Source organism: Pholcus phalangioides, unplaced genomic scaffold (assembly GCF_987345545.1).
Source record: "Pholcus phalangioides strain wild (caught in Gottingen) unplaced genomic scaffold, Ppha-v1.0 ptg000019l_1, whole genome shotgun sequence".
Lineage (NCBI taxonomy): Eukaryota > Metazoa > Arthropoda > Arachnida > Araneae > Pholcidae > Pholcus > Pholcus phalangioides.
In genome coordinates, this window is record NW_028301612.1 from 9,977,713 (window position 1) to 10,000,000 (window position 22,288).

At 37.8% G+C, this 22,288-nt stretch overlaps 1 protein-coding gene across 2 annotated transcripts in view; it reads left to right on the forward strand.

Moving 5' to 3' along the window:
- The first annotated feature begins 2,139 nt into the window (after positions 1–2,139).
- LOC149071207 (neuroglobin-1-like) overlaps positions 2,140–22,288 on the forward strand; it is a 97,404-nt gene continuing 77,255 nt past the window's right edge. For both annotated transcript variants that reach the window (XM_089248160.1, XM_089248159.1), the window contains exon 1: positions 2,140–2,440. The gene's annotated coding sequence lies outside the window, so the exon portion shown is untranslated. The remainder of the gene's footprint in view (positions 2,441–22,288) is intronic.

The following is a 22,288-nucleotide window of genomic DNA, read 5'->3' on the forward strand; positions in this document are numbered from 1 at the left end:
ACAAAATGTTATCAAACTTGCTAATAATTTATAGGAGGTCATGAATTCAATTTTCCGCAAAAAGAAAAAGTTCAAAAACTCAGCACCACCGGAGAATGGCGCTTTGTGCAATATTTGTTGAACGAAATAAGACATGAAGACATCGGTTTAAAATGTTTTTAATCGTTTCTAAAACGTGTTACAAAGCATGTTCAATGTGGTGTCATTTTCAGTTAAATCTCATTACTGCGTTCTAAACAGTAGCTCTAAGCATATCGGGAGGAATGTTACGGAAATGTCGATTTATCGCATCCTCCTGCCGTAAGCCATATAGCCATTGCGATTTTGCATAAAACCCAGGAAACAGTTTCGTTTTAGAGAAACGGTTAAAAACATTTCAGACCGATGTCTTCATGTCTTATTTCGTTTAACGATATTGCATACAGTGCCCCGCTGTGGTGAGTTTTTGAACTTTTTTTTTGCGGAAAATTGAATCCCATGACCTCCTGTAAACTATTACAAAGTTTGATAACATTTTGTGCGGTAGTTTTCCTTTTATGGTCATTTCAAAGTGGAACTTTAATTATAAAGACCCTGTATTTTAATAGCTATAATCCCTTGCAATGTAAATGACGTATCTGAAATCTACGTTTTTTTGGATATTTTTTAATTAGATGGATGTTTCTAAGATCAACGGTTCGCTAGTAATTAGCGGTGCGAGAAGATAGCTATGCGCCCTCTATAAGAGAACACGTAATATAGAGGGTGAGGGGGGGGGGCCGAAAAAAAATTTACTCTGAACTCTTCCTCTTCTATTTTTTACATGCGGACAAGGAAACCATTCTTTGAAAATTACCGCGCGTACTTGAAGTTGCGATCGTCTAAATTTGTTGACAATAGCTTTTACATGAATGGTTTAAAAAACATGTAAAATGTCCCGTATTTTCCCGTCTTTCGAAGCTCAATTTCCCGTATTTTTCTCGAGAAAATTTGGTCAGCCTATGTATATTCTACTTTATCCAATTTTCAAGCTTTTCTTTTAGTCTTCAATCAGTTTTTATTTTAGCATTTTATAGCATTCCTGTGGTGATTTAAGAAGAAAGCTTATCTTTTTAAATTTTTGCAGCACTTTGAACGAATCAAACGATTTTCTTCTATTTGAAACTAATTATTTTATATACTATATATATAATTATATACTATATTCTTTTATATTTAAATAAATATATTACTATATTTATTTTGAAACTAACACACACACAAAAACTTCAAGAAAATGGGTACTTCGGAACGCCTCCCGTTTAAACATATTCACGGATTAATGATTAAACAGAGCCTGTTTTGAGACAGAAAATACATAGTATCGAAACATTATCGTTCATATTATCAGAAACGGAAGTCCATAGAGTGCATAAATTTCGGAAAAATTATCTTCAACAGCAATAAGGTATCCGAATGGAGCTCAGAGCGAATACGAAATGGGGCACTTACTTATTAAGATAAAACATTTGCGGGGGGAGTGGGGGGGCTTGTAGTTTAGTTTTCCATTCTGCATTTTTTTACAGATATTCAAATTGCAATTTTCTCTCGAAGCTTCTTGAAGTTGTCGAAATTTGAATTTTTATGCATTCAATAATGCAGTCCGATTTTTCTCTCTCATTCGCTAAATTAAATTTTTCAAAGTGTAATTGGATATACGACACATCCTATTTAATTTCCAATTCTAAATAGCATTCAGCATATTTTAGGCATTTCCTTCCGATTTCCAGAGACTATGTCGACAGAGGTATTAGTAACAACAGGAAAAGTCAAGTGAAATTTAATAAGAGGTGTTTCTCAGATCTTTTACAGAAAAAAATCGAGTGGAACGTTATGATCTGGCAGATCTTCAAGATTTATAAAATGTGCGTATTTAATACGCTAAATGGATCATTGTGCTTCGCGAAATGCAGCTCCGAATTTATGTTTCCTAAAGTATTTCTCCCCCCCCCCCCATGATATTTTGAATCTTTTCTTGTTGTTTATTTCTAATTTCGCTGTTGGAGGTCGATCTCGTTCATTAGCGTGACGCTTATAAAAGACGCTCTTTGTCGCTCCTTATAAGAAAAGCGCACACACACACGAGCTTTCTTTGTATTCTGTTTGCAGCCTTGAGGACGCTGTAGCTGTTTTTATAAGAAGCGTAAAGCGAGATTTTACCACGAGATTTGAATGTCTTTTCCTTTTTCTTCTTCGAGCTCTTAGACAAACAGTCATTATTTCATGTGTTGGGAGAACGTTGTTCGGAAAAAAATGAATCAGTATTAATAATTACGTGTTGGGTTCTGTGAGTTTTTGCTGCGCCTTCATCGAACTTAGCGTAAGTTTCGGACTGGAATCACCTTAGAAAAATATTGACCAAATATATTTTTTTTCAAATCGTGAAATTAGTATTGAAAACATCTGAGGATACTGCTAATTGGTGAGTTATATGATCAACTATTGATATGAAATTAACTTTTATCACGTAGTTCATTTGCTTCCAAAATTTTTGGGAATTTTTTCTGATTAATGAGTCTTTTTTACTTACTTCAATAGAAAATTCAGTTAAAATATGCATTCACATTAGAGTGATTCAGTTCGTATTCTAATGGCAGGGAATCCTGAGAAAGCAATATACAGTTAAACCAAATTATAACAATTATTATTAACGAACATTATCCTATCTAATGAGTCAGTGATAGGCAATTTTTTTTAAAAGTGGGCCAAAAAAAACTGGTGGGCCAGTAATAATTTATTATAAAACTCAATATATATATATAAGGGGCCGTTCAAGTATTACGTCAGTTGATTTTTAGACTTTTTTGACCCCCCCCCCCCGTCAGCAAAAGTCAGGAATACTCTGACCCCCTCCACACCTTTGTCAGAAAAATTTTATACGCAAATATCAACGCAATATTGGGATCAGGACAGCTAAAAGGACTAATAAATCGGTATCGAAGAAGTCAAGGCTGACTATTCTCTAGAAGCAACAGTCACTATAAACAGAAACTATCTTACTTTGGTCATATAATAAGTACATAAGGCTCACTAGAAAACATTATAATGCTTGGAAGAACGGAAGGAAAGAGAATCAGACCGAGCACCAGATGGACAGAGGAGGTGTTGCAAAGCACCGAAGTGAAGCTAGCGCTACTGAGACATGCTGTTAAAGACAGGCCAGCTTGGACAGCCATGATCTATAGCAGTGGTTCTCAACCGGTGCTCCGTGTGCACTTACCAGGGGCTCCGCGGCGACTCGAGGAAAATAAAATAAATCAGTAAATTTTATAATTTTCTCAAATAGATATGGTTACCTTAAGTATGAAAGTCTAACTGAAACTTATTTGGACCGATAAGATTATTACAAAAACTTGGAAGGTTGGAAGGTCTCCAAATTTATTTCGAAGAAATTTCTAATGCCCCCTTTCCCGACGGCTGCGTACGCCCCCTTTTCCACCATTCATGAACTTCAGTCATGTACGGAAACTTAATATTTTGTGTATCACAATTCTTCATTTGCGATAGAGGGTACTGTTGAGTTCCGTTGATACAATCGTTTCTGCGGCCATAAGGCGATAAGATACATTGTCCGCTTTTTTACTGGAGCAAGAAGTTTCTGAAACGCCGGAGTTTCGGCAAAATTCATTTTCATCCCAATTTTGCACTCGCGTATGCAGCCTGAGAATTCGAAACGGTTAACTCTTCAAGGTTTGCACGGTAAGCGATTTCTGACCAGTCCTGTTGTCATCTTTAAGCGTCCGTGTGGAATCGTCTCCCACCGTGTAGGTTGCCTTCAGTTCCCAGGTTCAATCCCGGGGCGGGGAAGAATATAGGTAACATATTTTCCCTCACGAGCTTGAAGCGACCACCGATAGATGCCGCCAACCCAACTCATTAACGGCAGTAAATTGCGTATAGCCATATGGCCGGAGTTGATGTGCGATCAAGTATATTAGTGCTGTTATCATCCGGCTCACATCATGACTGGTAAAACGGGAAAATCAGCCACTGAGAAATCAGCAGTTAGTCGTAAAGATAACACAAAATAACAAATAGTCAGCTATTTGGTTCAATGTACAATTTTTGAATAGCTAGTCCGTTCACGTTCGTCATTCTGCATACATCAATTACAGATATGACGTCAAAAATCAATAACGATAGCAATATGACGTGGAAAGAGGAAGTATGTGTTACAGAAACGATGTTATATCAACTGAACAGAGAGCCCTTCACCTAAATTTAGACTTGGAAAACCGCCTTCTACTATGTAAACGTTCTCAGGGTGAGCAATTGCTTATATTTCGGACCTATCTGTCATCTTATAAAATTTGGCCCGAACCTGATGTATTGCACTGCATATGCCATGCCATACATGCTCAACCCATTCATTCATTTCATTTCATTCCGTGCACCGCCCAGGCTCTATCGACCATTGTCAATTTTAGCCATTGCCCGGATGAGGGGGCTGGGCGAAAAAAAAAATGTATATACAGATTTAAATATTTATATTATACAATATACAATTTATTCCGATGAGCTCTTCTGATGTCCTTTCCAACTTTATTGAGCCCGAGCCCCCTGCTCCTCTCTGTGGCCAAACGCCAGGTCCTGAACCATGTTTTCCCTCATTGGCTTGTTAGCTCGGGTGAGCCCTCCGCCGTGTCCAGGCCAGGTCCTGGACCACGTCTTCCCTCGTTGGCTTGTTGGCCAGTGTGAGCCCTTCGTGTCACATTGGTCAGACCAGGTGCCAGGTCCTTTCAGCATGAGGGGAGGGGGTTATTCGATTATTCAAAAGCTCCTCAGCTTTTGGTTGGGTGCTTCACAGTTTAAACACTGATCATTGGGACTTTGTTTCTTGGTTACTCTTTCACTGGATCATCCTATTTGAAGCAGTCAGAGTCTTCCCATATTTCGACCGCTTCTTCTCTCTCCGATTGCTCTCCCTCTGTGTCGTATTCTTCGTCTTCTAATTCTTCTATTTCCTGGGAGAGTACACTATCGACGCTGTCTTCGGCTTCTGCCCTTGCACATGCTCAACCCATTGACCACGGGCAAAATGTGGCCCTCCGAGTCAACTGATGTAGTACGCGATCTCAAGAATAATTTTGCAAATATGAATTAAGTGGCACTTGGCCGCTTCAGTTACTGCTTCTTAACAGCTCACATAAGTGATTCGCTCTGCAGTCCCACTTCAGGTGAGTGGCCAGTGAACACACAGTTCTGGAGCCCTTGAGTGATACGCAGTGCATTTCGACATCACTTAAGTGATCTGTGGCACTTTTACATATATATATATATACGCACACAAACAAATCCCGTTGTAACGGGAATATAAGCCGGAGAAATCACTTCGTTATAATGAAATTTCGTTATAAAGGAACTCCAGTTGTTTGCATTTTTCCTATTTAAACTTATTTGGAGGATTAGAAAAGTGTTCCTTATATAAAACGAGATTTCCACTGTAACTTTATTCGTTAAAACGGTATTTGACTGTATCACTGGAGTAATTTGCGGCACAGTTCCGGAGCACATAAGTGGCCCGCGGTGCATTTATAAACTACTCAAGTGACCTGAGGCACATTTACATGTGACCCCAAGCGGGCCCAACACATTCACAGATCACCTAAGTGACGCGCGGCTTATACTTTCAGCAACTTCGATTCAGTTCCATACCACTCAAGCTGTGTATGGTGCATTTACAGATCGCCTAAGTGAACCGCGGCACCGTAGCGTATCCTCAATCAATCTGTAGCACATTTATAGATCACCTGAGTGACCCCGGGGCACATTTACAAATCATGCTGACTGCGGCACATTCACAGATCACATAAGGGACCTGCGGCGCTGTTCCAGATCACTCAGTTAAGTGGCTCGCGATACTCTTTCAAACCAGTGAAGTAGCCCGCACCAAATGTTGAGCAGCCTTGGGGTATATGGTAAGGGGTCATTCAAGTATTACGCCAGCATCGGGGGGGGGAGGGGGTTTCGGATTTGCTGAATTTTGGTGACGGGGGAGGGGGGGTTGAAGGTTGCTTACGTCATCGACCAACCTTTTTGGAGATATGAAATATTCCAAGCTGCTGACGAAATTTTGCTGACAAGGGGGGGAAGGGGCCAGCTAAAAAATCTGCTTACGTAATACTTGAATGGCCCCTAAACTTATTTTTAACTCAGTTCAAAAACTAGCTTTATTCATAAAGTTATGAATTGCGGGTTAAAGTTATTAATTATCCATAAAGAATAGAAAAAATTGATAAAAATCTAATCATCAAGTACAGTGTTTCTCAATCGCCGGGCCCCTGACATCATTCATACCGGGCCACGAATGATGAGCTGTTTCATTTTTCCTCATTCATTTTCCGTTAGGCTTGTGTTTGACTGGATCTTCCACCTACCAAAAATGAATGAAACCGGGCCGCGGGCTTGCCAAGGTTGAGAATACTGATCTGGAATATTGTGATTTTTCAAAAATACTGATACGTGATACGTTGAAATGCATAAAACATGAATTCGAATGTGAACTTAAATCTCTATTAATTAAGTTCAAAAACAAAAACTCGCAGCTCATGACGTGTGTAAACTTCAATCTGAAAAGTCGTGGAAGGAGGAAGCGAAGTTACCTTCACAGATGTGAAATATCTGGACCCGCCGAAAAACAAGAACAACTGTCTGAGGACGGGGTTTTTATTCTTAATTATTAGCGCATTCACTATTCTAATGAGCTTGTTAGCGAAGAAAAACGAAGAACAAACGACAATTTTTCTTTTATGCCATCATTTTTATTGCCATCTTTCCTTTGTGTTTGTTGAATGCGACGTCGGAGAACAAAAAATGCGGTCAAAACCCCATTAAGAGGTTCGATTCGCGGAACAAAGACATAAAAAATCTTTTTTTATCGACAAAAAAAATGTATATATTATTATATTTCCTGGTACATAAATAAGCAAATGTTCGAATACGGGCCGTTATATAATCACCTCAGTTGAAAATTTAAGTTTCTATTGACTCTCCAATTTTTATATGTTAAGCCCATAAATAACCTGATCTGATAATAATGGAGCGATCAATATTTATTTCTTTTTGTTGGGGATATACAAGTAACCATCTAAGTGCACATTTACTTCCTTCAGGGTTTTGTAACGGATATAGTGGCAATTCGAAAAGACTTCTCACGTGACGAAGAAAAATGCCCAACACACCGTCAAAGGTCCTCCGTGGCAAAAAAAGTGGCCGCTATATTTAGATTCTGTGTGAAGAGGGAAAGACATAAAAATGAAATATTTACTGGCCGGTGAATGTTTCGGCAGTTCTCTGAATATGTCACTGGGTAGAGGCAAATTATACATGGAGGACTTGACGATTTCGCCCTGTATTAATTCCCCTTCCCGAGGGTAATCGGGAATGAAAGCGATAGGGAGTTGCTCCAGACCAACTTAAACAGGATTGTAGCATGGGCAAATGAATGGAGCATGACGTTTAGCGTTGATAAGTGCATGGTCGCTCATTTTGGTTCGAACAACCCACGGTTCTCTTACGAGTTGAATGGTGTCACTATCCCGCATGCAACTAGGGTCACCGATTTGGGAATTCTCATCGACGAGCGGCTTAGGTTTTCTGAACATTGTTCAGCGACTAGAATGCTTGGTCTCATTTTCGAAAAGATCTCTCCGCGTTCTCCTAAAGTCATTCTTCCGCTTTTTCGAGGCTTAGTTCGTCCTGGACTGGAATATGCTGTAAGGTTTTGGAGACCATACCTACAGAGGGACATAGACTTGGTTGAAGGGGTGCAGAGAAGAGCTACGCGTGTCCTTATTGGCACTCGGGCTTGAGTTATGAAGAGAGACTTCATTTTTTGAATATGTTTACATCGGATGAACGCAGGTGTCGAGGAGATATGATCGAAGTGTTCAAAATTTTCAATGGGATGGATAGAATGGACCATGAACTTTTAGTACACACACAAGGGGACAGCAGTATCGATTGATGAGGGACAATGCAAGGTTATGGTGTCGTAGGGAATTTTTCTCTAATAGGGTTGTTAATAAATGCAATAGCTTACCCCCGGAAGTAGTTAATTGTAACACAATTGAAACTTTTAAAAAGAAATACGATAAACATTTTGGGGTAAATCGAGAAGCTCTATCCATACTTAGAATAAGACAACCATAAGTATTCTTTATGGGCATTGTATAATATTTTATCATGTGTATATATTGTTTATAATTTGTGTTAATTGCATTTTTAATTGGGTTGCTGTATTTTTGAAATATATGACATCCATATTTTTATGGGCATCTTTTTCTCAGCTACCTCGTTAGGCATTTTGCCTGTTGTGGCGTTGTATTTGTATTGTATTGTATTTGAATTAATGCCACCGATTCCCTCTGTACATTGGTTGAAATTATGCGTAGAATACCTTAAATTTTGAAGTAAAGTATCAAGATTGAATAGATTTTCGTTTTTTTTACTAATGAATTGGGATTCAGGACGGAAGGAGCAAGAAGCAGTTCACGATTTCGACGACCAGGAACGTGATATTTCTCATAATCAGACTAAAATGTTGTAAGTCTCTTCAGTGGCTTTCTTGTATATCTCCTAAGCATGGACGGACTTGAGTATTTTTCTGCCGGGTGCAAAAACAGCTTTGCGACCCTTTAAAACGGGAGTTTCCCATTTTCCCCCCAGTGTCTATGAGTCCTGTTGCACGACAGGTTCACATTGGTACCACGAGAAAGAATATCAAACTACTACTATATTTCATGGTCATGAAGAAAAAAACTAATTCGACAATAAATTTGGTCAGCAGTGCCCGCTGCTCAGCTACAAAAATCACGTGTGCCCCCCCCCCCCATGCATGGAAAAGTTGGGGGATGGGACTACCGGAGCAAGAGAACAGATTATCTACCCGGGGCTGCAGCTACGTACTCCTTCAGCCGGGCAAAGCATGCATTATGTCTTCCCTCGTGCAATTTTGAATAATTTTAAAAGGGGAATGTAGCACCCCCTCTGTTCCAGCGCCTGTTGCACTACAACCACCTTCATTTTTCTCTTGGCTTGTGGGGGGGGGGGGTTGGAAGTTCTTTGAAAACCACAATCCAGAGGGTTCGATTCCTGAATTTTAGAGGTCTTGGCATGTTCTCCCCCTCCCACATCCTGCAGCAGGGCCCCTTGGCTGAGATCTTTGGTGGGTCCCACCGTAGTGAATTTATAGTACGAAAAAACAAAACGTGATAAGAATCGTCCCGGGAAGCAATCACGTCAGCTCCACTGTTGTGGGAGTCATGGGTCTTATACGGAATTTTGAGCTATTTGCTTTGTTAATACAAGTTAAACATTAAGAAGGGAAAAGTGAAAATTTAATAAAAGTATTTTTATCCCGTTTTGCGGCCCTAAAATTTAGCGGCCCGGTGTGACCACACTCTTATCATCTGCCCAAGTCCAGCCCTGCTCCTTAGACAGTGTTCTCCAACCGCTAGTACTACAACTAGGAAATTTCCTGCAGGCCCGTGAAATATTCGCCTCAGTCATACGACTGCTACATAATAATAAAGACTTAATTGAATACATATTATACAGCCTCGATATTGATTTTCATTTCAGTCTTAGCCCGTCAGAAGGCCTGCGAATTATTTCTTCCACTTATTTATCTTTTGCCAGTCGTCAAATTATGTCTCCCATTAATTTAGCTTCTGCTGGTATAAGCAAATTGTTTTTCTCATTTATTTATTTTTGCCAGTCCATGAATTATTTCACCCTTTATAACACCCTTTGGGGGTTGAATTTCACACTACCCCCTTCTTAGTGAGTCTTTACGCCATGAAATGTAACTACTGATCAACCTTCATATTTATAGCTTCAGCGGTTTCGGCTCGGTGATGATAAATCTCAGTCAGGACATTTTATTTCATATACAGGGCGGAAAGCATTTTACCGGTGAACCGTTAATTTTAGAGGTATTCTTCCAATAAGAAAGAAAATCTAAATAACGTGTAGTACTCAGATACGTCTTTCATGTTTCAAGGGGTTGTATAGATATTAAAAAAAACTGTTTATACATTCCCCGTGTGCCCAAGAACCCAATTAGGAAGTTGTTGCCCGGTCTCTCCTGATGCCAAAAAAAAATCATGTTTCTAAGTTCAATATTCTCCGAGATATTCGAATTCGAGAGACGGAAAAAATTTGGGGAAGAACAGCGGGAAATGCGGGTAAAATGCGTTTTTTCCGCATTTAGAGGTGTTTTTCCCTCAACTTTGCTCCGTTTTTCAAATTCGAATACCTCAGAATACCTCCGCACTTGGAAACATGCAATTTTTTGTGGCCATCAAGAGAGACAGGGCAACAACTTTCTAATTGGGGTTTTTGGGCACACGGAGACTATGTAACCCGTTGCAACATGAATGACATATCTGAGTACAATACGTTATTTGGGTACTTTTTCTAAGTGGAACTATGGCTGTACGATCAACGGTTCGCCAGTTTAATGCCATATCCCCGTTTGTCTATTCACCCTGTATATATAAAGATACAGATTTGGCGACGAGCGATCTAAAAGTGTAGATTTGTATAGAAAATATACAATCGGAAAGACGTACTGAAAATTAATTTTATACATTACATCTTCAATTATGCAGGGCTTCATGTCTTATACATTATTGCACTATTTTCAACAATCTGAAGAAGATTCCATCAAATTAGCTGTTCGATCCAGGGCTCTTTAAACGTACCTAAAAGTGCCACGACATTGTAGTTAGGAATAACTATCCTAATTAAAGCTTTCAGTAAAATTAATCCCTAAAGTGTTTCCCAGCTATTTTGGTCGACTTCACGGTACTTTAATCACTACAGTAAAGTAATTTTCCGCGGAGGAATCGCAATTCCTAATTAAGAATTGTGACATTCAAGGGCTCGTTTTAATGATTCCATTATTCCCACAAATGAGGATGCCACAAAGGAACTTAGAAAGATTCGCAAAAATGGTGTACAGAGAAGAATTTAACTGTTGCATGCATAGAAAATTTACTCCATCCATCTTTTTATTATTGTGGTGTAGAAAACTACGGATAGATAAGCAAAGGAATTTGAAGTGCCGTCGGCTCCGTTTAATTGGATATCAACGATTCCAGCGCAAAATATCCGATTAAGAGGGGAGGGGGTATCTGATTATGCGGCGGAACAATCTGATTACCATTTTACAACGTTAGTATAGTGTGAGTATTGAAAACTCATAAAGCATCAACACTAATAACGATTCTCGAATAAATCAGCCATCAAAAATGAAATTAAAATTATATATATTCTAAAAGAAATACTGAATTAAAAACAAAATGTGTTGAAAAATTTAAAATTAAAACATTTCTCAAAAGACAAAGTATAGCGCCCAAGGCAGCTGTACACACATGACTAGAAATTATAAAATTTAAAAAAAAAATGAAAAAATACCAAAATAAATGGAACAATGAGGAGGTCGTTCTCAAGGAGAACCCCCCCCCCCCCCCCACATTGTCCCAAGAAGCAAAAATGTTTCTGATGATGGCAAGCCAAAGAAAGGCATAGAATTACTATCAGTTCCCCTTCGACATTTTTGCGGAAACAAACTTTGGAAGTCCAAAAAGGCAAATATGAGGAAATACAAAAATTGAAAAAAAAAATAGAAAGGCACGAAAAATACATTAGTAGCACAATACTAAATGGACACCTCCAGAAAAGTGTGTTCAAAAAGTTGTTAATAATAGGGAATAAAAATGTAAAAAACCTACCAGAAATTAAACTTTTCAATGGTAATGTCACAAATTGTGAGCCGCGTGGCGTCCCCTCATATGTGGGGGGGGGGGGGGTTCCCCCTTCAGAATGCGACTTCCTCATCGTTCAATTTATATATTTTTTTTATTTTTCCATTTTCTTCTTATTATGTATATATATTTATTTTCAATTTATTTTTAGTAAATAACTTTACCCAAGAGGCAAATGGCTGCCAATACTAGTTATAATCGTAAGAAAATCAATAACTGATGCAAACTTTCCATGGAAAAAAATATGTATATATGTACATATGCCAAATATGTCAGTAAGCAAATGCCAATGCATTTTGCAGAATCCATTTTGCTAGAGCATTTATGCACAATCGTTGCATAACAATGTTTCGTAACGATTCCCGAAAGAACGCCAGACATTCAAGCATGCTTTTCTGAAGCTAAATACTCTTGTCTATTTTTACCTATAGGTGGCAGCACATTAATTCTGAATTTGTGTGGGTGAGGGAACACGAAATTTTTTTGAAGGAAATTTTGACTGGCTCGATGAGGTTATCTCACTGCATCTGATTACGTTCGAGCAGATCCATATCATGGGCGGAGATACGGGGGCCCCCTCAGCGTCAAAGGTGGAGCCGACTGATCTAATGTATATATGTATACATGAATTGACATCATCATCGTGCCCCCCCCCACCCAGCAATAATGACCGTGCCCCCCCCCCCCGAGACTTCCAAAGTCTATCTCCGACTATGGCCCAGATAAAAACCATAGGGCCTCAATATTTTCAAATTCTTCGGAAGCTACCCTTATAGTAGTTGTAATTTTTGTATCGATTGTGGATGATTCGTGATTGTTATTGTGAAATCGAATTTTTTAGAAAGAAATACGATAAACACATGTTAGGGTAAATCGAGAAACTACTTACAATAAGACAACCATAACTATTCTTTATGGACATTTTATGATAATTTATCATGTATATATATATATATTGTTCGTAATTGCATTTTTAATTGGGTTGCTGTAATTTTGAAATATATGACATCCATATTTGTTATGAGCATCTTTTTCTCGGCCACCTCGTTAGGCATTTTTCCTGTTGTTGCGTTGTATTTGTATAAAGTCAAGCAAAAGACTTCTGTACAGATGAAACAATGCTGCAGAAAGAAAATCCTATGTACTGCAGCACATCAACACCGAAAAATGTAGGAATACCGAATCTTCAAGGACTAGAAAAAATGGTTTTTTTTCCTTCTGTTTTTACATTAAACAATTTCTGTGTTTGTGCTCGGTACATTAACTGCAAGGGAAAAACATGAAAGCAATTCTTCTCTGTGATACTCGTAGTCGTTAGTGAAACAACGAATTTTTGTTCATAAAATAAGTAATGGTTCAAAATAGTAACTGCATCCACACACGTCTCATTATCATATTATTTTTCTAAAACTAATGTTATTTCAGATAGGAATGAAAAATGTTTTAGGACATATTTTTAGTTCTATAGGGCATAAATGAATTTTTTAAAGTTTTTAGGGCATAAAAATCCTAGCCCTAATAACAATAATAATAATAATAAGCAATAAAAAATTTATTTTCTTTTTCATTTTTTCGGAGATCCTTCCCTTACAAATATACCTATACAGCGAACGGTTGACGTGATGAAGGCTGAATTAGGACTTACAGAACACCCTGTATGTCCATACTTGAGAGAAACGGGCCCTACCTAGAGCGTTCTCATTCGTCGCCGAATTGATCGCCAAAATTTCTCCCAACCACAAGATGGTCTAGTCACGTAATCTTTCTCAAGAGATATCTTTTTATAACCGCAGATAGAGGTTCCAAACGCCACGTTCATTCAGTACTACAAGTGTATTTTTTCAGTATGAATTACCTAGAATACCTAAAATTACCTATATAAAGAATTGTGTATCGAGTCACAATTCAAGTTCATCAAGAGGACTTCAAGAAATTTTTACGAGAAACTTGAAAACTCAAATTTGCATCATCTCAGCGAAATAGCAAGATACAATGAATATGAGAGACTGACTCATCTCAGACCAAAGAATATATTGTTGAATCAATATAGAAAAGAGTTCTGAAATCCACTAAAATAGGGAAGTAAGTATTTCAGAATATTTCTTGTATACATTATAAATAGTACTTAAAACATTAGCCACCTTGTAATTGGCCAGTAGAATCTCTTATTTGATATAAAATTTGCATTTTGTTAGAAAGAATTGATTTTAGGTAGTACAAGAAATGTACATATTACTGGTGTACAATATTTTGAGTTAATAGTATGAGATTAATTACTATGTAATGTTGTCTTTTATTTTTCATATATAGAGAACATATATTCTTTTCTTTAATGGTAAGAAAGTTAATTACTATATTATCTAAGTATATTGTATTTTCACATATAGAAAGCATATGTATTTTTTGATTTGATAATTTATCATAGATTTTGATAATAAGAAAATAATTACAGATTTTGATTGAAAACATTGTCTAGAGGAAAAAGAAAAAAAAGAGGAAGAAAAAAAAAACAACCATGATTGTTTAGGAATGATGCTACAATAATAATTGACCGATCCTGCGTAATGGCTGAAGGGCTCGCTGGAAGGAGATTTTGAAAATCTGAGGCCTGCAATTATCTGAGGAAAAAAAAAGGGGGGGGGGGGTTGGATGGGTAAAATTGAATAAGAATATAACATAAGGTCTAATTAAATTTTTTCACGTTAGTAGTGAAAACCCATGATGAAGGAGATGTAGATCTAAAATTTAAATATTATTTGATCTGGCGCTCTGCATCACTTGTTCACGGTCATGGTCACCTATAGTCCGTTTCAGGTTAACTTTGCAGTGAAGAGGAAGCTACGAGGGAACCTTATCACTCGTTGCTATGGCAACAAAAGCCTCTTAACCAATGTATCGATGCGCGGCCTCGGTAAGGTATGGACGATTTCTAGGATACCGCGAAAATGTCGTTGTGGTAGATTTTTGGATAACGGTAACCAATATTTTTTTCTAATTTAAAATTTTCAAACGAAGAAACATCGGTTCAAAACGATATTTTTCCTTTCTTTTTCACAAAATCATTAAAAAAAATTGAAATATTCTGTATAAATGATCATCGTAAAGCTCCGATTTATGGGAACTTTATTTTGCGGCGAAGGAGTACACTCTCTACCTTTCTCTCCACTGCAAAGTTAACCTGAAACGAACTATAGAATAAGTCATTGTCTTTTATTCAGTTCTTCTTTAGGCACTTCAATAACAGGTAAGTCGGAGGAATATTGAAAATACAAATTCAACTCACATTATTTCTAATTTAATTAAGCAAAGTTATTCTACTTCCAGTGATATTCACTTTAGAAATATGTATAAAGTTCTTGAAAAATGAATAATTTTAGACTCGATTGCAGCAAATTATAATATCGGTATTGTTCTTTTATGAATAAATAATATTGTCTCATATTATGATTAACAGCATGAGAGAGAGAGAGAGAGAGAGAGAGAACTTTTCTCTCAAAAATAAGTTTTCTTCTTTAGAAACGAAATTTAAGATGTCGTATATCTTCCAATGGAGATCACGTACATAAAATAGCTATTTAAAATGAAAACAATTTTCTTAATTTTTCGGAACATGGATATTGATATTCATTCCATTTACGAAAAAATGTACAGTGTGTCCTAAATGCTGATGCGGCCTTTATCTCCCCAACCGCTCAAAAGGCGTTCAAAAATTCTGTGGTGTTTGGTCAGAACATGACAACACCAAAATCACATTTTTGAGATATAAGCATTTTCATTGTCGAAAAATCAAAAATAAAGCATACACACAAATACAAATGGAAATATCATATATCAGCATGTTGTTTAGCCGCACGCACGTATTTGTGCATTTATCTCACTTCTAATTAGTTATAGTTAGCAAGACTTGCTTTTAGATCAAAAAGCCATTTTTTTTGAAGATAATCATGTTCTGACCAAACACCACAGAATTCTGTGGCATTACCCTGTACCTGTTTTGGAGGTTCAGAGGTTGGTGCACTATCCCCTCGATGGGGTACTCCTTGCGGTAGCAATATTTTCTTGCGGTCATGTCACCGTTTCTGTTGTATACCTGTGTCAGGAAAGTTTTCTGACAAGGATTAACCGGGTATCGAACTCGCGACACCTCTAAACATCCTTCGGTACTTTAGTCGAGTACCTAAGGTCTACCGCACCCTCGGACGTTGAAACGAAGAAATACAAACACCATTCTTTCGTATGGTAAGGTGTGCGTCGATTTGAGATAAGAAGATAATATTGAGAATTCTTTTCTCGTAGATAGTGTAAGGAAGTATCAACGACTCCGGGATAATCGGAAGGATAAATTTAATTTTTAATTAGATTACACATCTATACTAATTGTAGCATAGTAAGAATCGTTTTTGTGGCATGACATACGAACGTGTATCTGCTCCGGCGCGTCGAGACAACAATCAACAACAACACGTGCTGCTTTCGAGTTGTACAGACACTTCGTACAACTAAAGAAACAGGAAAAATACGGAAAAAAAAGATGGAAGCACACTGTGGCGTGGTGACGCCATCTAACGAGTGAGAAATGAACTGAGTGCGCCCCCCCCCCAATGTATACAGGAGGTACAAAAAAATAAGGTTAATACAAAGCTTAGACAGAATCATGGTATTTCGTGTTGAACCGGGGAGTTCGTCTTGAACGAGTATTAATGACACGAGAGTTCCTTTCAACAGGCATGTTTGGAGTTAATGGTTGGTTTTGGTCTGAGTGTGTTTCTGAAACGTCCATGAAACATGGTTTTACTCTATCCAGGTTGACAGTCGATCTCTTGCCGTTTACATCCAGAGTGATTAGTTTGTCAGTTCGAGAGAGAAAACTAGGGACGGTCCATCATAAGGTGGAGCCAGTGGAGGCTCTGACTTCAACTTATGATGGCCTCTTCAGATAAAATAAGCGGGGGGGGGCACAGTGGATAGGGAAGATCGGCTCGCACTCGCGCCTGGAAATCGGGAACCACAGAGAAACAACCTCAGCTGACCACCACTATGGCGACGGTCGGCTGAAGTTGGTTTTCTGTGCAACTTCGAGGCGCGAAGGCGAGCCGATCTCCCCGTTAAAAAGTCTCGCCACAGGGAGCAACAGGCTTACAACAATACAATAATTAAATTATTACACCTCACTCATAGTGAGAAAAATTCATGGCAGATGGAAGCACTGCAAGCATTGTACAGAAACAAACTTCATGTCAGGTTCACTACACATACACACACATTCCATCATCTACCGATCCGTTGGAAGTTCCGCAGCGGAATATGAACGAGTTTCATGTGTGGTTCAGTAGTAGGGGTTTAGGCTTGCATCCTTTATGTGACAGTTGCATCTTTCTTTTCACCGGAGATAGCCACGCTAAAAAGTTCTCTGCTCTTCCATTCCTGAATACTATACTTTTTGTTTCTGAGTACTCGCTGTAAACAAAACTTTGTAAGAATCATCCGTAATGACCATGAGCAGCAGCACATCAACCGTAACAAAAGACTGTCGTGAAAACCAGAGGGATCGACGTATACCGTTCGGGAGAAGAGGGGTAGGGTGAGCGACGGAAATTTCGGCAAGAAAAGTCAGTAAACAAATTCTAAACTTTTCCGTATCATTGTTATTATTTGGTGCTATTTCTGCATTTATACGGTGAAAACAGAATTAATCTGTTTGTTCTTAATTTCTTTGATTAGCTTCAAAAATTTTATTTAACGTTCATTTCTTCCATATAAATTGAAAAAAAAAATTAAAAATCCCCAAGTTTTTTCGAGAGCTATGGTTAATATACATGGGTTAATATAGCTATGGGTTTTAAATTTCTACGTTGTTTTCATATTATTATGTATTTTTTGGAAATATTTTTCAACCAATAAATCTCAGCTGAGGGATGGAAAATATGGCAGAAAAACATTACTATGTTTCTTGAAATTTTTAGTGTTACTTTCTCCACATCAATGAAGAGTAAATGGGACACTGAGATATAAGGTAATTATTTTTTTCTGAATTTTAAAACACTTTTCATATCAAAAAACAAATGATTTCAAAACCTCACTTTAATTTCTGAAAGTATCGGCAGTGTGTTTTTTTTTAAATTCTATAATTATTACTAACTTACTGTGCAATTTTTTTACACGCATTATGTTACACGTAATTTTTTTAAAGATTTTTCTCAGCGAGATTGGTGAGAATCGGCCATACCTTACCAAGACCGCGCATCGATACATTGGTTAAGTTGCTTTCGTTGCCATAGCAACGAGTGATGCGGTTCCCTCGTAGCCTCCCCTTCACTGCAAAGTAAACCTGAAACGGACTATAGAATAATTTCTTTTGCTCTGATTACTCAATATATGTGATCGTGAATTTTCCACTTTTATTGAATATCTACTTGGGAAAGAAAAAATGCGTTTCACTGAAAGAAGGAGGCAATAAAGAAACATTCTCTCTAGCGGCATTGAAAAATTTGTGACGGCAGTGAAAAAATATACTTTTATAATTGTCAAAAATATAAAATGATATAATCAATATGTCGAGAAAGAAAAAAATAATTCTCACAAAATACATGTATTAACCTCATTTGATTTTAATCGATATGCCAATACATTCAGTCGATATATTAATTACTTGGTTGATTTGCAACTAATGAATTAAGGACAGATTTCAAGCAATCTCGAAGTAATTTGGCTTCTTTATCTACATTTTTGATTAAATGAAAACGAATGCTCACATAAACAGGTGTAGATCCGAAGATATCAAAAGCACAGTAGACTTTCGCTAATCCGGCTCATATAAGACCAGGGTATGCCGGATTACAAAAATCAACGGATTACTGAAAGTAAAGCGGAAAAGCTCATTTTAAGGAATACAAACTTCTGCGCCCAGACAGGCAGTGGCATGTTTTCTTTTTTCTATGGTTCCAAGAAAGTCAACCTAAAAACGCCGGTTTATTGGACGAGCCTGACTAGCCCACAGCAGGATAATCAAGATTATACTGTACTAAATTGATTTTTTTCAAACTCAAGGAATGTGTCTATTCGAAGGATAGTAAAAACCCTATTTTGTGGACACCAACGGGATAAAAAAGAGTAGTATATCCAGAGTAGTACCATCATCCACTTCATGAGAGAAACGTGGGTTGTTTGAACCAAAATGAGCGACCACGCACTTGTCAACGCTGAAAGTCATGCTCCAATCGTTATCCCATGCTGCAGTCATATTTAAGTTGGTCTGGAGCGATTCCCAGCCGTTTTGATTTCTGGCTACTCTCATTAGTTGCACGTCTAACTAATTTTCATGTTTCTAATTTTCATTTGCTTCCTTCATAGTTTTCCCAGGAAACTATCTGCTGGGGCTGTATATATATATTGTATATATATATCTACAGGGGCTGTAAAGAGCCATTTTTAGATTGATTTCTTTCCCCAAAAGCCACCTGAATTTTACAAAGATGGGAAAACGGGTATTATGCCGAAAAGAAGCTTTAGGTTACAGAAAAGCACAAAAAATCGATTGACGATGAATAAAGTTAGTCTTAAAAAAATTTACATCGATGAATACCGTGCGGGAAAGAAAAATCTCGGAACTCTGAAGTGGATGGGGAACTGATGATCGATAGCAACAGGCAAACGTAAAATTAAAACCCCAAGAAAAGCGAAGGAATATTGCTATTTACTAAAATTTATGATCGATTTCTCAATACATAATGTCATTTCAATTCCTTCTCCTTACTGTGAATACTGAATATGTATTGAATATTCTAATGGGAATCTTACTAATGACGCAAAAATTACGAATTCTATCCTGTCTAATGCCACTGACCCCGTCGATATTTCGACGAGGACAAAGATCCAGATTTTTCCAATCAAAATCTAAGGGAGTCACATAAAATATCGAAACTTCGAAATGTTTCCATCTCTGAGTAATCCGGAGAAATTTGAATGAATGTCAAAGAATGAATTTTGCAGTCGGGTGGAATTCAATTCACTTTCGTGGATTGTGTCCTGTTCGGAGATTGTTATTAATATATTTTCAAAAATGGGACGATTTATAACATTTAAAGACCGGGGATTCCACCGTCTCCTATAAATGCCAGCAATTTGCTTTATATTTGCAAGTATCAGGAAAAAAAGAAGGGGATTCTCCGGCTTTTCTCCTCCAATGGACACGAAATATCGGATCGATCCGTCCTATTCCCATTGTATATCCAGCGTAGATAAGACCACCATTACATTTCTCCATGAGGAGCATTCTTGTGGAAATATACTTTTCTCCTTCCATTATTATTTTTTCGGGTTGGGGAGAAATAATGTATTCACACGTGAATGTCTTGCATGAGTCGTAAGATGTAAAGTGAACTATTCTCGAGAGTAACGACGTCCGTGGAAGACGAAAAATGAACTTGTTTTATGACTTGGGGGATATTCAGACATTATCAGTTTCCCTTTCAACCTCTTGTATCTAGTGGGGAGCATTAACTTAACATAAATAATCGGAAAACAAGTATGTCCCCCAGGGCTAGAGAGAGGTCTGAATAACGAATCAATTGAATTTTCTGTACGTGTCCATCACCGGTCTAAGTTGAGGTAGTATTAATTCCAGCTTCCCGTGTTGAAAAATTTTATAATAATTGAGCGTCCCTGTAACCGTTGGTACGGGTCGCACGCATTCCACGAGATGTATTCATCTCAGAAAGATTAATTATTAGCAGACATACACCAATCCCTGTTGAAGTTCCTAAACAGACGACGATGGCTTCTCTGTCTTGAAAACACTAGAGAATATAATGGAAAAGGTTGTTAATGCAGGTTTTTCTATAACGCTGGGATTATACACTATAAAAGTTGGATAAAATATTTTTTTTACAAAACTAGAAGAAAACAACCTATAAATCTATTGGCTGCATTCGCTCGAATGTAACCTATACGCGTGTTGGTAGCATTTTCGAAGTTTTATAAAATAACTTTTATCAAACTTTTATAGTGTGAAGTTAAGATTATGGTTTACACTATTAAGGTTTGATAAAAAGATCTTTCACAAAGCTCTTTTACAAAACTTAAAAAAAACTAAAAAAAAGTAATTATCACATTGGTTACATTCGCGGAAATGCAACCCATACGCTTATTGGTTGCATTTTTCAAGGTTTATAAAAACACTTTTCCAAAAATTTTATAGTGTAATGACGGCCACATGGTATCTATGGTATTGTTGAACAAACGGGCTACCCAAGATATCGGCTGCCCAACCATATTTTTTTCTTATTTTTCCTCATGGGTACTCAAATTTTTTTCGATTTGTAGGCCATGTTTCGTCAAGAACTGCTTTCGGGGACAGAATGAAAGCTGAAAAACTTCTTCATAGGCCGTATAAAAATCTGAATAACGTTTTCAAAGATCGTTTAAAAAGCGTAATAAAGATCTTCAAAGATCGTATAAAAGCCGGATTTCCTCAAATGCATAAAAAATTACCTTTGCCGGTCGTATAAAAAGCTGATTAACTTTTTAAGATCTTTCTTTAAGATCGTATAAAAAGTTTGATAACTTCTTGAAGATCGTATAAAAAGCTGAATAACTTCTTCAATAGCGTATAAAAAGCTGAATAACTTCTTCAATAGCGTATAAAAAGCTGAATAACTTCTTCAATAGCGTATAAAAGCAAAATTATTCATTCTCAATTATTCAATATCCATTAAAATTTGGGCACCCGAAATATTTAAGCTCTGTGTTTACGGGAAAAGTATTGTAGTGGCCTCTAGAAGATTTGACTTGGATGATTGGCCAAAGATCCCAGCCTGGACCGGACTGCAACTGGGCATTTCGGTCAATGGTATTGTCGCCCCAACTGCTGGGCAAGCAAGTGTTTCGTGCCAGTTGAAGGAGTGGTTAGAGCATTAATGTGAACCCCATTTGTGTGTGTGATTCCGCACCTGGGGTACCAGATCAGCGACTTCTCTGCTTTCCAATGGCAACACTGGACCTAGGAGGAGGGGGGGGGGGGAGAAGGCTGCCTCTATGTATGCGATACACGTTTTTAATATGGCACAGCGAAAATTTTATTGAATTTCAAGCTGTATTAATTGATTAAAGTCGAGATGAAATTATTAGTCAATGTCTCCTGATTTACAGCCCAATAATATTTTACGGCTAGGTGTAGCTTAGCTGCACCATCAGCACCTGCTCAAGCCCACCGCTGCAATTGGAAACATAAATAATTGACATCAGGGTCCCGGGACTCCTGTAGAAATTGGTTTATCCAACAACATCTATATCAGAAGGCCTACGCGAGAAGCTCGTGACGTCATTGAAGTAGGCCATTTCACCTGTAGCCATTGGACATAGCAGGCCGACGCATGCGATATCTTTACCTTTTTGCAGTATATCCAACGGCTATCGGTGAAACGGCCTACTTCAGTGACGACACGAGCTTCGCGTGGAGGCCTGCTACAGATCGGTACTCGATGGACTCGATAGGCCAACAA